The 17494-nt window shown below is 41.3% G+C and overlaps 1 long non-coding RNA gene across 1 annotated transcript; it reads right to left on the bottom strand.

The window, feature by feature from the left end:
* Positions 1-2022: 2022 nt before the first annotated feature.
* On the bottom strand, positions 2023-14901 carry LOC308235088. Its single transcript, XR_013959166.1, has 4 exons — positions 14754-14901; positions 14189-14438; positions 12689-12770; positions 2023-3419 (listed from the first exon to the last, which is right to left on the bottom strand). It is a non-coding gene; the product is annotated as an uncharacterized lncRNA (long non-coding RNA).
* Positions 14902-17494: the final 2593 nt, after the last annotated feature.

A 17494-nucleotide genomic window follows, 5' to 3' on the forward strand; every position in this document is an offset into this window, starting at 1 on the left:
TTTTAGAGGTAGGAATTTCTTTTCTACAAGACGCTATCTTATGCTTTCAGAACAAAAATAACTTTTATGTCTACAAGGAAAGTAGAAAAGTGAAAGCTGTCTGAGGAGGCTTACTATAACCAAGCAAAAGTTAGTTATTACATGGCAACTTAGGTAGGCTCTATTGGCTACATTTCCAATTCCATGAAAAGGTCTAGAATCTCAACAATACACAATTCAGGAAAGTTGGAAATAGGAAAAGCCCATGGCAAATTAATCTAGGACACTCTAAACTACTGACACATGGCATGCTGCAGACAGGAAGTTTAAGTAGGCTGCAGATTAGAAAAGTACTCAAGCAACGAACAAAGCATCTCAGTAAGACGTGCAAAATAATTTCCTGATGCAAAAGGAATGGAAAAATCATAAACCTAAAAAACATAAATTGTGAAAAAAGTGTAAGAACAATCTCACCTAAAACCGAGCAAAGCAGAATCATGAAATGGGGCCACATTTTGATTTGAGGTTTCATAAGACACAAAGGCAACTGGTTTCTAGCTACCTCATGAAAAGCTTAAATATCCTCAAACACAGTATTTCACATTGTGACCCCACATTACTATTCATAAATGAGTCTTTTTGGCCTAATCTCCTCTCCCCAGGGAGAATATCATGGATACAGAAACTTATGAAAGAAAAGTTCTAAATTTTTCACTTTTTACACTATTGGTTATTATAATAATTAATCCTGAAGTTTAAATTGTTACTAGGCTCATGCACTAACCCCTAACATGGCACTACAATATGCTACCAAGCACTAATGCTTACAAAACTATACACATCTCAAAATGGAAGACATTGGTGATTTTGTTGTTCTGAAACAACTTGTAACATTTGTCCACAAGTATTAAAATATACATATATATATATTTCTATTGCACATATCCCGTTTTAAACTAAAAAAAAAAAACACACACACACACCCAAAAATACAAAAAACAACAACTGCCAGCTAAAATGGATGTACAAAGGAAAGGAAGCAGGCAGGCACAGCTATCGACTGAGGCATAGTCCTGCCGAAAATGAAAACTTTTGTCATCAAGAAGGGGACCAAACCAGGAAAAAAACAATGTAGATGGATTAAATAAACACTGGGCAAATACAACTGGAATATACGCGTTTTGTTAAATGCTATCTGCTGACAAGATGCAGAAACAACTTGAAAGAACATTAAACAGTAGTTTCCTTAGCTATGAAATGAAAAAAACATAAAGCAACTAAGTTGAGTCTGATACATATTTTAAACAAGTGGGCCAGAGATATTTTCACTGGTTGATAGTACAGGGTTCCTTATTTCTAGCCAAATAATTCCACCTAAAAAGTTGCCAAAAGGACACCAGAGAGATGGGTAATAGACAACTGAAGATACAAATTCTCCACTTGATATTTTCAATATACCAACAGGACCCAAATATGTAAATTCCATTTTGCCATTAATAATTCCAAAATATTAGGAATCAGGAAGTGGCTGGGAAGTTACATAGAGAAAATTTTAAACTACCTTGATCCAAAGTTACTTCTATGCTTTACCACTCAGTAATTGCCCTCAATTAAGGAAAATTACATTTTATCTATATAATTATTTTTACTTAAAAAGTTTTCTCATGCCAATTCAGATTGGTTGACCAATTAAACTAATTATCAAGAGTGCTCAACATTTCCATTCTGGGCCAGTCCTAACACTCTCAAATTTTGGTAAATCTGCCCGTTTTCAGCATAACAGCATGTATGGCCCTGCCAAGCAGTCCCTAAATCACAGACATGATCTAGGATGATTTGTTCCTAAGAGGCTTTAAATTCTTCCTCAAATAACAAAGACCCATAATGGTTTCATTCTTCTCATGTCAAGACCTGACAATTCATACACTGGTCCTCTGCTGATTTTGAAGCAAGAACAGCTTTATACTAGTCTATTCATCATATAGTGTAAGTTTTAAGGAAAAGGAAGATCCATATTTCTTATTGGAACTATTTTTCTTGTTTGAGGTTTTTTTCAGACCTGAATTTCTTTTAAATTTATACTGATCCAAACACATGTTTGGGAACATTGCTTCTGAGGCCCATTCTCTGATGAAAATGGGGAAAGTTACCTGAGTCCCAGTATTTTCAGCCTAACATTACAGCTATCATCTAGAAAAAGCAATAAAGGGAAGTTATTTATACTTCTACAAAAAATAGAGCTATAGAATGTAAAACGCCATAAAGCCAGGTGGATGTATAAGGTTTTTGCTTCATTTTCTTAGGACAAGGGAGTTATATGAAAATTTTCTTATCTCCTTCCCCCCCATTCCTCCATGTCCAAAGTTGAAGGCAGGTCATACTGTAGGGTCCATCACATCTTCTGAACAGAAAATCTATTTAAGTCACTTTTCTTCCAGCCTTAGCAATAGGGAAAAAGTCCCAAGTGCTATATAAAACTCCACAAAAAAGAATGAAATAATTTGTAATATAGCAGCCTCTCATCCCAGGGAGGTGAAAAGGGTTCCAACACTGGACTCAAAGCTTTTGTTTCCTTTACCAACCTTCACTAAACCCAAGCATGCATTCATTGGGTTAGCACAATATGGTCCTTCCTTAGAAGAAAAGAAATTTTTAAAAAATACCAAATGTCCAAAGACTTCTGAGAAAGAACAGGCTCCTTCTCTTAGAGAAAAATCCCTCTTCTCATAAAAAAAAAAGTGGATTTACATGTTAAAATATATTATTTATACAAAGACTGTGATGGCTTATTCATATATGAAATTAACTTTGTGGATATTATTTTTATGCTTCTTTATCACATCGAAGGTTTCACTGTAAAGCTGGACCTTTGTTCTTATCCAGTTCATCTATGTCATAGGATGAGCCAGGATATATATATATATATATATATATATATATATATATATATATATTAGCATCTCTTTCATTTCAAAGTACAACTCATCTGAAATTTACTGCTGCAGTCTCAACTGTTTTTGATAGTGGCTACAATGGGAAGACATTAAAAAAACCAAACAAACCCTGATGTCACACCTGCACTTGCTATTTACATAGTCTTCTTCCTGGGAATAAAAGGTAAAGAATTCACAAATACCACCATCTAAGCACCAGTTTCAAATTAAACATCACCCTTCAGCTTGCAAAATAATTTCTTCACAAGAAGCAATTGGCAGAAGAAACATGTCAGTTGCTTCTTTCTTCCTGGAGAAGTGTGCAGGATGACTGCATCCTAGGAACTTCTGTGTTAAATTTGAGGTGGGAAGAAAAAGAAAAGCAGTCTTTTGCAATCCAAATCATGGAGGTCAAGTGTAGAGGAGGGATATCCACATTTCAAGATTACGGAAGTGGTTGGATAGAAGAAGCAGGACTCCCCACTCCAGAAGACAACACAGAAATACCTAGAAATACAAAATAAAAAGAGAAAGATTAAGACAGGCACTTCTGTATAAGGTAACTTTTAAAAATAGTATTTAACACAGAGAAAACAATATTTTGAATTATACAGTCTAAAAGAAAATGTCCAACCATAACACCAAATTCAGTATCATCACCAGAAAAGCAGAAGCAGTAGCCAGAAAAAAATATGATACAAAAAAGCAAGATTTATACAAAAACTTATATAAAATGAGATAAACACATTAATTCCTCTTATGCAAGTAGAGTAATATACTCCAAGTTTTTACAGCCATAAAATGATTTTAAATAAAACATTTGTGTTTAAAAGCAGTATTGTACTCCAAATTTGATGTCTAAATACTCAATTCTCAAAATCATATGAATCATCTTATTTTTTAATATCTTGTACTATATAAGACCAACTTGAACAATAAAAATGTTATAATATATAACTACATAAAATAATATGTACTGTATGTATCATGATCACCACATGCAAGCATGTAAAACCATTAGCAGTTCATTGCTGCTAAACATAACTCATTAAATTGCAAATCTCTGCAAATGTCAGACAAAAAAGAACAAATATTTGTATAATTCCACTTACATGAGGTACCTAGAATATGCAAATACATATAGACAGAGAGTGGAATAGAGGTTACTAGGGGCTGGGAGACGTGGAATGAGGAATTATTGATTAATAGGTACTGATGTTTGGGATAATGAGTAAGTTCTAGAAATAGATGGTGGTAATGGCTGCACAACAGTGTGAATGCACTTATATGCCACTGAATTGTACATTTAAAAATGATTAAAATGATAAATTGTATTTTATGTATACTTTATAATAAAAATGTCAGCCCAGGCCAGTGTGGCTTGGACTACTAGAGTGTGGTTCGTATATCAAAAAGTTGCAGGCTCAATTCCCAGTCAGGGCAGACAGAATGCAACCAATCAAAGTTCTCTTTCACATCAATGTTTGTTTCTCTACTCCCCATACTTTCCCTTTTTTTAACCAATAAGTATATCATCAAGATAGGATTAAAATAAATACATAAATAAGTCAGATACATATCAAGAGCTTAAAGTACTTTGGCTTACAAAAATGGCCAATAGCAATGAGTCTTCTTAGCCCTCCATTTAAAAAAATTTATTAGCTACCCTGATAGGACTGGCCCTCTATTTGTAGTATGTCATATACAGGGTGTCCCCAAAAAAATGTATGCACACTTTGAATAATTATAAAGGCAGTGTTCATTAAAATACATTTCATTTTCAAAATGTAATAGAATCTACAGACATTTTGTGTATATATTTTTGGGGGGATACCCTGTATATATAACACCTCAACTCTAAACTGAATTTGAATAACCTCTTTTGGTTGAAGACAGTTCTGATTCAAAACCTATGACAGGCAAATGTAAATTAATTCAGAATCACATCTGAAGGAAGAGAACTGCGGAATTTGCATTTGTTGCCAAAGTAGCAGAAGGAAAAAATATAGCCGATACACAGGCAGGCCTTTATTTTTTATTATTTTTTTAAAATATATATTTTATTGATTTTTTACACAGAGAAAGGGAGAGGGATAGAGAGTTGGAAACATCGATGAGAGAGAAACATCCATCAGCTGCCTCCTGCACACCTCCTACTGGGGATGTGCCCACAACCAAGGTACATACCCTTGACCAGAATCGAACCTGGGACCTTTCAGTCCACAGGCAGATGCTCTATCCACTGAGCCAAACCGGTTAGGGCCACAGGCAGGCCTTTATTTTTTTTTTTAAATATATATTTTATTGATTTTTTACAGAGAGGAAGGAAGAGGGACAGAGAGTTAGAAACATCGATGAGAGAGAAACATCGATCAGCTGCCTCCTGCACACCTCCTATTGGGGATGTGCCCGCAACCAAGTTACGTGCCCGCAACCAAGTTACGTGCCCTTGACCGGAATCGAACCTGGGACCTTTCAGTCCGCAGGCTGACGCTCTATCCACTGAGCCAAACCGGTTTTGGCACAGGCAGGCCTTTAGAACCCTACTGGCAACAGGGCTAGCCTATATAATAAAAGGCTAATATGCAAATCAACTGAACGGTGGAACCACCAGTCAGTATGACGTGCACTGACCACCAGGGGGCAGATGCTCAATGCAGGAGCTGCCTCCTGGTGGTCAGTGCACTCCCACAAGGGGAGTGCTGCTCAACCAGAAGCTGGGCTCACGGCTGGCAAGCGCAGCAGTGGTGGGGGGAGCCTTTCCCACCACCACAGCTGTGCTAAGGATGTCTGACTGACAGCTTAGGCCCGCTCCTCATGGGTATCGGGCCTAAGCCAGCAGTCGGACATCCACCGAGGGCTCCTGGACTGTGAGAGGGTGCAGGCCAGGCTGAGGGACCGCCCCCGCCCCGTGCACAAATTTTGTGCACCAGGACTCTAGTCTATATATATAAAACCCTAGTATGTAAATAGACCAAACGGTGGAACAACCGATCACTATGACGTGCGCTGACCACCAGGGGGTGCATGGAACATGGTGGGCATCGGCAGCAGGTGGCAGAGCATGGAACATGGCAGGCATTGGCCGTGGCAGGATGGTGGAGGTGAGCAGGGGCGCCAGACCAAGGCAGGGTGCCTGTTGCTGTCATGGGGGTGAGCCTCTGGTGGTTACTAAAAATTCTTTGCTCCCATGCAATGAGCCCACCGGCCCCAATCACCCCCAAGGTCTTCTCCACCTCCCTCTGCTCCTGAGGGGTGATTGGGGCAACAGCCACTGCTCACACCCCCTGATGGCACCAGCCCCAATTGCTCTGCACCATCAGCACGTGGGAGCGGCGGCGCGAGCAGGGCTGCTGGCAGACAGGGGACCAGGGGCCGGGGCGGGCGCATGGAGGATGGGCCGAAACCAGCCCCTGTACCCACCGCAGCCTAGCGGCCCACACTTCCTTTCAAGGTGACGACTTCGTACACTGGGGACCCCAGTTTCCTTACATAAGCTTATTCAGACTGATTCAAAGCTTGTACCAGTCACTAGAGTTAGGCAGTTTAATTCTAATGGCAAGATAACTGGCACTAATGTTGAGGGGAAAAGATGATATAAGCTAGTTCTTTCCAGAATATATAAACCAAACAAGCCTTCAAAAGGAGTACCTTTTCTTAATAAGAAACCTCTCTAGATTCTTTAAAGAACATTTCTACTTTATATCTTTTGTATCAGCTATTGTCTTGGTAAGAAGACTCTTTCCCCAGTTATCTGCTATAATGTCCTCACCTGTGCTCCAATACTATTTTCCCAATGAGGTCTATTTTGAGTTCCTATTTAAGATTACATTGTTCCCCCCATCCTACCCACAGATATACTCCCACCACTTCCCTTTACTCTAGCTCTACTTTTCCTTTTATCTATAGCATGGAACACTAGCAAATCTGTTATATAAGGTACTTACTATGTTTCTCATTTACTGTGTTGTCTAAAATGTAAGCTCCAACAGAAAGAAACTTGTTTTGTCACTGAAGAATCCTAAGTATAGGGTGTGACCCATGGTAAGCACTAAATAAAAAGTTGTTGAATGAATGAGAATATCAGGGCTCTTAAATACACTGACCCAACATGGGTTGAAATTTAAATAGACATAGGTTGCCCTGGCTGAATAACTCAGTTGGTTAGAATGTTGTTCCCATATGCCAAGGTTGCAGGTTCAATCCATGGTCAGGGCACATACCAGATTCAACCAATGAATGCATAAATAAGTGGAACAACCCTAGCTGGTTTGCCTCAGTGGACAGAGCTTCAGCCCGAGGAATGAAAAGTCCCAGGTTCGATTCTGGTCAAGAGCATGTACCTCGATCCCTGACCCTGGTTGGGGCGTGCGCAGAAGGCAACCAATCAATGTGTCTCTTACATTGATGTTTCTCTCTCTCTCTCACCCCCCCTTCCACTCTAAAAATCAATGGAGGAAAAAAAAAGAGATCTCAAAATAACAGCCTAACTTTATACCTTAAGTAACTAGAAAAAGAATAAACTAAATGGAAAGCTAGCAAGCAGGGGGAAAATTAGAGCAGAGTTAAATAAAATAGAAAAAAAAAGAGAAATTCAACAAAACCAAAAGTTGGTTTTGACAGGGTCATGGTAACCCCAAAATCTGCAGAGTTGAACAGAAATTCAGGTGGCCTGGAAATCCTCCAAGGTATAACTGGCAATTAAAAGGAGGACAGTGCCCTGCTGACGTGACTCAGTGGTTGAGAGACTCAGTGCTTGAGCGTTGACATATGAACCAGGAGGTAATGGTTCAATTCCTGGTCAAGGCACATGCCCGGGCTGTGGGCTCAATCCCTAATGTGGGGTGTTCAGGAGACAGCCAATCAGTGAATCTCTATCATTGATGTTTCTATCTCTCCTCCCTCTCTGAAATCAATAAAAATGTATTTAAAAATAAAAATAAAGGGAGGGCAGCCCAGCCAGTGTGGCTCAGCAGTTGAGTGTCAACCCAGGAACCAAGAGGTCACCAGTTCAACTCCCGGTCAGAGCACGTGCCTAGGGTTGCAGGTTCGATCTCCAATAGGGGACATACAGGAAGCAAGGCAGCCAATCGATGACGTTTGTCTTTCATTGATGTGTCTATCTTTCTATCCTTCTCCCTTCCTCTCTCTCTCTAAAAAAAAAAAAAATCAATAAAAACCTATCTATAATAATAAAAGGGTAATATGCTAATTAGACCAGACAGCTGAACGACTTTCCGGATGAAGCCACCGCGGCGGGGGCTGAGGCACAGGCAGTTAGGGGCGATCAGGCAGGCAGGTGAGTGGTTTGGGGTAATGAGGCAGGCAGGTGAGTGGTTAGGGGTAATGAGGCAGAGGGGTTACGGGCAATGAGGCAGTAAGGCAAGTGGTTAGGGGCGATCAGGCAGGCAGGTGAGCAGTTAGGGGCATCAGGCAGACAGAGTGGTTAGGAGCTATCAGGCAGGCAAGCAGTTAGGAGTCAGAGGTCCTGGATTGTGAAAGGGATGTTGGACACCCCCCAAGGGGTCCTGGATTGCGAGAGGGTTCAGGCCAGGCTGAGGGATGACCCCCCCCCATGCACGATTTTGTGCACCAGGCCTCTAGTTTTAAAATAAATAATCTATAATAATGTGTCTCTTACAATAATAAAAGCATAATATGCTAACTAGACCGGACCTCCTTTACGGATGAAGCTGGGGCTGCGAGGGAAGCCTGGTCCCGGGTGCCAGAGGACAGGCAGTGCTGTCACCTGGGGGAAGGAAGGCCTACTCTTGCGCGAATTTCGTGCATTGGGCCTCTAGTAAATAAATCTATATAATAAAAGCCCAAGCGACTGTTAAGGTGGAATGACCAGAATGACTGGTCACTATGATCGCACTGACCACCAGGGGGCAGACACTCAACACAGGAGCTGCGCTGGTTAGCCAGAAGCCAAACTCACGGCTGGGAGCGCAGCCGCAGTGGCGGGAGCCTCTCCCGCCTCTGTGGCAGCGCTAAGGAGCAGCAGCTGAGCAATAAGGAGAAGCGAACAGGAGGGCAGTAAGGAGCGAGGGTTCCCAGACTGCGAGAGGGTGCAGGTGGGGCTGAGGGACCACCCTTCCCCCCGTCCCAGTGCATGAATTTCGTGCACCAGGCCTCTAGTAAGTAAGTAAGTAAGTAAGTAAGTAAGTAAGTAAATAAATAAATAAATAAATAAAATTGAGGGCAGCCCTGTCTAGTATGGCTCAGTCTCAGGTATGATACCTGGTCAGGCACATACCTAGGCTGCAGTCCCGGTCCAGGTGAGTTCAGGAGGCAACCTATCAATGTTTCTCTCTCCCTCTCCCCCACCCCTCTAGAATCAATGAAAAACATACTCTCCGGTGAGGAATAAATAAATAAAACAAATAAAGCAAGGGCAGTCTTGTTGGGGACCATGCCCTTTAGACTTGTGGGGTCTGCATTAACTCCAAATGGTATCAGAATTGTATCAAAGAATACTAGTTGGTGATAAAATAGTAACCAACAGAATGAGGAGGAGGAAGTGATAGTGAGTACTTCTGAGGCAAGGTCACAGATGGAGAAGCCATATGTTGTATTACGATGGCACTCAAGCAACCCTGGAAGAGGCTGACCTGACACTGGAAAGAACTGAGGTTTTCCATCTCCAACATGAATTTGCCAGCCATGTGAAGGAGCCACCATAGAATTAGATCTGATGACTGCCACCCCAGCCAGTATCTAGACTGCAACCTTGTAAGACACCCTAAGACAGAAACCCCCAACTAAGCTGCTCCCTAATTTTTGACCAACATAAATTTTTGAGATAATAAATGTATAATGTTGTTTTAATCCACTAAATTTTGGGGAATTTGTTATGCATCAATAAATAACTAATACACTTTGCTTCCTCTAAGGACATGGGACTCAAGTAAACCTTTCTTACTTTTCTATGTAAATAGTAAATTTAGAACATCTCACAAAACACAATGCATATCATTGTCATTCAAATTCCATTTTTAAGTGTCTTATTAAAAAAAAAGTATTGGGCTTGTTGGACAGTTTCTGTTCTCAGATATGGATAGATTCTACTAATGTAAAATTACTGCGTAAGGCAAAAACTTCTTTCATTTATCAAATATTTATAGAGTGCTTCTTTCTTTGGATATTTTAAATTATTTCCTTGAAAGATGACAAACGCACATGATAGGAAAAGGTGAAATAGGGTATACAGCTGTTAGTTTATGTGCCCCAAGCATGAAAAAGCTGGATGTCTGATTTCTAAAATGGTGAGAATAAATTTCTGTTGTTTCTATTGGCCACCAACACAGGCATCAAGTTAGGATGAACTAAGGACTATATATCTACTTTGCCCTTGACATATGTAAGAGCAACACTACCAACCAGGTGTCTCTTTACCCATTGCCAGGGGGTGGTATATAGTATTTCTTGCATATCCTTTTAGAGATATTCTACGGCAGGGGTCCTCAAACTTTTTAAACAGGGGGCCAGTTCACTGTCCCTCAGACCGTTGGAGGGCCGGACTCTAGTTTAAAAAAAAAACTATGAACAAATTCCTGTGCGCACTGCGGGCCCAGGACAAGTCGGCTGCTAAGCAGGACAGGCAGCGACACCCGGCAGGCCGGATAAATGTCCTCGGCGGGCCGCATGTGGCCCGCGGGCCGTAGTTTGAGGACGCCTGTCTACAGTTACATAACATCTGTATAAGTAAATTTATTTCTTCCCCACAAATGAAAGCACACTATACACTTGGTTCTGCACCTTTGTTTTTCCCCTTTAACGTATACGAGATCATTCCGTATCCAGAATTAAAGCTCCCTTGTGAGTACAGAAGCACCTACATTTACATCAGTTTCCTTAGGTGGGTATGTAAATCAATATTGTGCTATACCAATATCAAGTTGCTATTTCTGTCGACATGTACTTAAGGTTCTAAATCCAAGCAATAAAGCCTCCCCTCTAAAGACATATGATAAAGATATCACCTAAAGGGCATTTTGCCCCATAAACTTTTATTCCTTTTCTTTTTTAAAAAAATATATTTTATTGATTTTTTACAGGGAGGAAGGGAGAGGGATAGAGTTAGAAACATCGATGACAGAGAAACATCGATCAGCTGTCTCCTGCACACCTCCCACTGGGGATGTGCCTGCAACCAAGGTACATGTCCTTGACCGGAATCTAACCTGGGACCCTTCAGTCCACAGGCAGACGCTCTATCCACTGAGCCAAACCGGTTACGGCTATTCCTTTTCTTAATACTGAAACATACAGTTGAGAATTTTTTTACTTACCTTTTTTTTCAATATTTTAAAATTATGGTAAATACATGTAACATAAAATTTATCATCTTAACCTGTTTTAAGAGTTCAGTGTTATTAAGTAAATTCATGTTGTTGTGAAGCCATCACCACCATCCATCTCCAGAACTCTTTTCATCTCACAAAACTGAAACTCCGTTACCCATTTAATAACTCCCTATTTCCCTCCCTGCATCCCCTGGCAACCACCATTCTACTTTCTGTCTCTATGATTTTGACTACTCTAAGTACCTTATGAAAGTGGTTTACAAAATTTTAATCCTTAAAGCAGTTGTACATTGAATGATTTCACACAACACAATCAAGGCATATGACCAAGTAGATGCTATGAGCTAAACTGTGTTCTCCCCAAATTCATGTTGAAATCTTAGGCCCCAGAACCTCAAATGTGACCTTATTTGGAAATAACCATTGCACATGTAATTAGTTAAGATGAGGTCCTTATAAAACGGAGAATTTAAGATACAGAGACACACACAGCAAGAATACTATGTGAAGACTAGAATTATAGCCCTGGCCGGGTGCTCAATGGTTGGAGCATTGAGGCTAGGACCGAAGGGTACACAAGTTCGATTCCTGGTCAAGGGCACGTATCTCAGTTGCAGGCTCGATCCCTGGCCCAATCCCTGGCCCTAGTCAGGGCATGTATGTCAGTCTCTCACATCAATGTTTTCCTCCCCTCCCTCCCTTCAAGTATCTCTAAAAAAAATAAAACACACACACACAAAAAAAAAAAATTGGAAAAAATATTCTTGGGTGAGGATTAAAAAACAAACAAACAAACCACACACGTGGAGTTATAATGCCACAAACCAAGGAACTACCAAAAGCTAGAAGACCTGGAACAGATCCTTTCCTAGTGTCTGATTTCCAAAACTGTGAGGTAATAAATTTCTGTTGTTCTAAGTCACTGTTTGTGGTACTTTGTTATGGCAACACTAGGAAACTAATACAGTAGGTAAGAACCCTATTTTACAGATAAGGTATTATCGACTGAGAGTACATATTGCCTTTTGCTCTTTGAGCAACAAACGTACTTCTGCAGTAAATTCAGAAGATATCAACACTTGGCACAGAATAGACTCACACTAGGGAAATAAAGAAGCTTTAGAAATTAATTACAGTATCAATACTTATCTATAATTAAAACTTAAGTGAATATATTCTAAAATTTGCCTAATAACATTTATATTTTATCAGCTGAACTCTTTCAATATAATTAAATCATTATTTTTTACCCAGTAAAATGATTGGTTGGGGCAAATGATTAAGTCTCTTTTCTTTTTTCCTTAATACATCACCATTTCTGATAAAAGGCTGAGCTTGAATATCAATTATTTATGGTCACTTTTTATGTTCATCTTCTGTTGGAGCCAATGGTTTCTTGTTCCACTTCTATTTAGCTATTTTCAATGTGCTTAAACAGTATTGGAAGCATAAGCCACTATTACTCACTTGCCAAATCCTGAGTTCAGAATTTTTTCTTTTCTTTCAAGATGAATATAAAAGCACCTAAAAGTCAAGGAAAATGTTCTTCCTGTGGTAAGAAAAAATAAAAAGAAAATTACAGTAAGGATACAGCCCTCACTTGTGCTATATGCATTCTTGTGCAAAATTACTCAAATGAATCAAGCTTTTCTAAAAAACATCGTCACTATCAAAAATTATTCAGAAGGAATCATCAGAAAGAAGTTACTACTGTCTACCTGCACTGGCATTAATTTGATAAATATGCAAAACTCTTGGAGCAGTTATTACGGAACAATGTCCCCTTTAAAGATGATGCTATAGACTCTCTTCTCCCTACAAAAGACCTTTGCTTTAGTACAGATGACCACTCCCCTCAGAAAGGTAGAGAGGAAGAATGTTCTTCCTTTCCTCTGCTCCGCATCTTTTCTTCTTCTAGATGAAATGAAAAAAAACAAAACAAAACCTACTCCGGACAAAAGCAAAAGAAGGATCTTATTTAAAAGTCCTTTACCTGATAGCTTCAGCTCTGCTAAAGCCAGGGCCAGCAAAGATCATACCAGAAACATTCACTTTTGTATTATGACATGCCATTTGAACTGGACCCAACTAACATGCCACTTTTAAACGAGCTTCACCAATTCATAAACCTAATAACAGGAACTCTTCCAAGAATTTAACTCAAAGACTGACTGAAGGGTTATAACAATCCAAATGGATACCCCATAATGTTAAACAAGAATCGAATACAAAGGCCTGATCGTATTATACTTTGCAACCCCACCACATGACACAAATTACACTAATAATTCCCAAACTCATTCTTTCTACAAAAAAAAAAAAAAAGGTAAAAATTGTACACTGAAAACAACGAGAATTCCACTGAGATGTAGAGTCGGCCGAGATGAATGCGCCCTTAGGGAATCATCAGGTCACACAAGGATAAAGCTGCTTCCTCGGTTCTTTAAAGTTTGAGGTGGCAGTGGGAACGAATGGACGTAGTGAGGGTGGCCAGGGGACGTGCACCACAGACTCCGGTTAAAATCCTAGGGGCAACTTGTTAGACCAAATCTCAAGGTCAACGGACCAGACACACAAAATACTCAGAGCCGCAACAGGCCTGGATGCACGCCGGGGCCTCAGGCAAAACAGTGACTACGAAGCCGTGAGGGGGGGGACTATAAATAAATTAAAAAGGGCATATTCTTCGAAAGATAAGTCGATGGCCAACGCAGCGGCTGCCAGACACACATCTGCGTTAAGCGCAACCATGCCGGGCAGCCAAAGGCATGGTACTGAGGTGAACGGCGGCAGGTCGAGGACCGAGTGGTGATGTGACACACCTGGAAGGCGGGTGCAGTCGCCCTGGGCAGCTCGGGAGGAAACCCACGCCTGGCCGACGCCCGTGCCGGCTGCGGGCAGACTCCATGCGCTCCTGTACCCGCGCCACTTCCTGCTTGTCCCCCATCGCTGGCCTTCTCGGCTTACCTCGCATGAGCCAGCAGAAGCACTGGACCCGCCAGAAGCCGGTCCACCCGGCCCAAAGGCCGGCTCGCCGCCGAACGCCTCAGGCCGCCATCTTTGCTCCTTCAGAAGTCCGCCAACCCTGCCGAGTCCGTTTCCACAAGCCTCCGCACTCGGTACTGATTGGATTACGACTTGCGCAGGCGCGCTAACCTTCCGTTGTAGGTTGGTTGTAACGTACGTCAATCAATATACGATACCGTGACGGGGGGAACTATAAGTAAATAAATAAAAGAAAAGACATGTTCTTCGAAAGATAAGTCGATGGCCAACGCAGCGGCTGCCAGACATATATCTGCGTAAGCGCAACCATGCCGGGCAGCCAAAGGCATGGTACTGAGGTGAACGGCGGCGGGTCGAGGACCGAGTGGTGATGCGACACACCTGGAAGGCGGGTGCAGTCGCCCTGAGCAGCTCGGGAGAAAACCCACGCCTGGCCGACGCCCGTGCCGGCTGCGGTCAGGCTCCGTGCGCTCCTGTACCCGCGCCACTTCCTGCTTGTCCCCCATCGCTGGCCTTCTCGGCTTACCTCGCAGAAGCACTCGACCAGCCAGAAGCCGGCCCACCCGGCCCAAAGGCCGGCTCGCCGCGGAACGCCTCAGGCCGCCATCTTTGCTCCTTCCGAAGACCGCCAACCCTGCGGAGTCCGTTTCCACAAGCCTCGGCCACTCGGTACTGATTGGATAACTACTTGCGCAGGCGCGCTAACCTTCCGTTGTAGGTTGGTTGTCAAGTACGTCAATCAATATTACTAGTGCATTCTTTCCAACCCTTTTTGTTGGATTGGTTCCCAGGGTTGAGGTAATAAGGAAAAATGCTTTTGTTATTCATTTGTTAGGAGTGTAAAATTATTTCCGCATCGAAGCAGTGTCACTTTCTGATAAAGTAGTTTTTTTAAAAATATATATTTTATTTTTTACAGAGACGAAGGGAGAGGGAGAGTGAGAGAAACATCAATGAGAGAGAAACATCTATCAGCTGCCTCCTGCACACTCCCCACCTGGGATGTGCCCGCAACCAAGGTACATGCCCTTGACCGGAATCGAACCTGGGACCCTTCAGTCCGCAGGCCCACGCTCTATCCACTGAGCCAAACCGGTTAGGTCTGATAAAGTAGTTTTAATAGGCCACATGACTATTTTAAACCACCATTAGGCTAAACAATAGCACTAATAACTTCATTCTGTGGAGGAAAAGGAGACACATGCTAACCTGAGGAGCTCAGGGAAGGCCTGCGTGGCAGCCTTGCAAACTCAGAGACCTAAAATAACCTCAAAGGATAGTCTGAAATTAAAACTTTTTAAACTAGCCCTGACTGGTTTGGTTCAGTGGAGGCCTGCAGACTGAGGGGTCCCAGATTCCATTCCAGTCAAGAAGATGTACTTTGGTTGGGGGCACATCCCCAGCAGGGGGTGTGCAGGAGGCAGCTGATTGATGTTTCTAACTCTATCCCTCTCCCTTCCTCTCTGTAAAAAAACCATAAAATACATTTTTTTTAAAAAAAACTTTTTAAACTAAAAAGCAGTTTATGGTGGGTAGTAATGTCCTAGGCTGGTCTCTTCTCTGACAAAAGTCAATCTTTATTTTGAGCCTGTCTATTGTCTTTTTGCATCTATGATAACATATAGGTCAATGCAACATTAATGGAATATTTTGAAGACTTATCACCCCCTGTCCCCCAACACAGGTATTATTCTTGGAACCCAGGCAACTAGAGAAGAACCAAAAACAAAACATAAATAGTGTCAACGGAGATAATAGAGATTGTTCTCATTTATTTCATCTTTCTTAACAACCATCTCCCGTCATGTTTAAAAATTCCGCAGAGCCCTAGCCAGTTTAGTTCAGTGGATGGAGTGTCAGCCTGAGGACCCAAGGATCCTGGGTTCCATTCCAGTCAAGGGCATGTACTTCTGTAGCAGGCTCCTCCCCAGCCCAGGCTCTGGTTGGGGCGCCTGCAGGAGGCAACCAATCACCAATCATGTGTTTCTCTCACATGAATATTTCTGTCTTTCCCTCTTTCTTCCACTCTCTCTAAAAGTCAATGGAAAAAATATCCTCAGATGAGGCTTAAAAATAAGAATAATAGCCCTAACCGGTTTGGCTCAGTGGATAGAGCGTCGGTCTGCAGACTGAAAAGTCCCAGGTTCGATTCCGGTCAAGGGCATGTACCTTGGTTTCGGTCACATCCCCAGTAGGAGGTGTGCAGGAGGCAGCTGATCTCATCGATGTTTCTAACTCTCTATCCCTCTCCCTTCCTCTCTGTAAAAAATCAATAAAATATATTTTAAAAAAAGAATAATAAAAATTCTGCAGATCCTGTGGTATTCCCCAAACCAAAGACAAATACAAAAATTTTTGTAAAATGCTATTATATTTACTTGGAGAAACTAGCAATTATATCATGAATTAACAAGCAGGAATTCTAGATCACCTAGGTAAACCTCTGTTGTAATTTAGAAATTCTGAAAGATTTCTAACAAAAAATGGTCAAAGACTTTGCTTAAGCCTGTGCAGCGACTGCTGGGTACCCCCAGTGTGCTTCTACCTTCTTCCTTATGAAAAGCGATCATATTTCCCAGGTTTCCTCACCTGTAAGGTGTGGCATGTGACTAACGAAGTGAAAAATGGTCATTTGAGATTTTGCCTAGCAACCAACAGCTAGGGAATGCATTAGCTTTGGGGATCTCCTGTTTTTCATTTGGATAATTATAATTATTAGAATAGTCTTCCTAATTAAAATAATCTGGAATCAGTCAACCTATCACTTCCACTCATTGTTAATCTTATATAATGTGCTCTGGTTGGGGGTTCAATCCCAGGTCAGGGCACATACAAGAAACAACCAAAGAATGCATAAACAAGTGGAACAACAAATCGATGTTGCTCTCTCTCTTTCTAACATCAATAATTAAAAAAAAATTAAAAATATAAAAATATAATTCTATGGTGTTAAGTTTGAGAAATGGAGATAGGCAGAATAAAAAAAAAATCTTATATGTTTAGCATGTGTCAGGCACTTACTTAATCCTCACACCAACCTATGACTTTGATACTGTTATCATTATCATCATAACCCTTATTCTGCAATTAAGGAAAAGGACACAGAAGAGTTATGTGAATTGCCCAGGTTCGTGTGCTTGGTTAAGTAGCAGAACCAGGATCTGAACCCACCCGATCCGTTTCCAAAGTACATGCTCTTAAGTTCTACATTAAACTATCTAATTATTTCCTCTAGAAAAATACTGGTAACAGTGAGACTTTCAAGAA

Source organism: Plecotus auritus (genome assembly GCF_963455305.1).
Source record: "Plecotus auritus genome assembly, chromosome: 1".
Lineage (NCBI taxonomy): Eukaryota > Metazoa > Chordata > Mammalia > Chiroptera > Vespertilionidae > Plecotus > Plecotus auritus.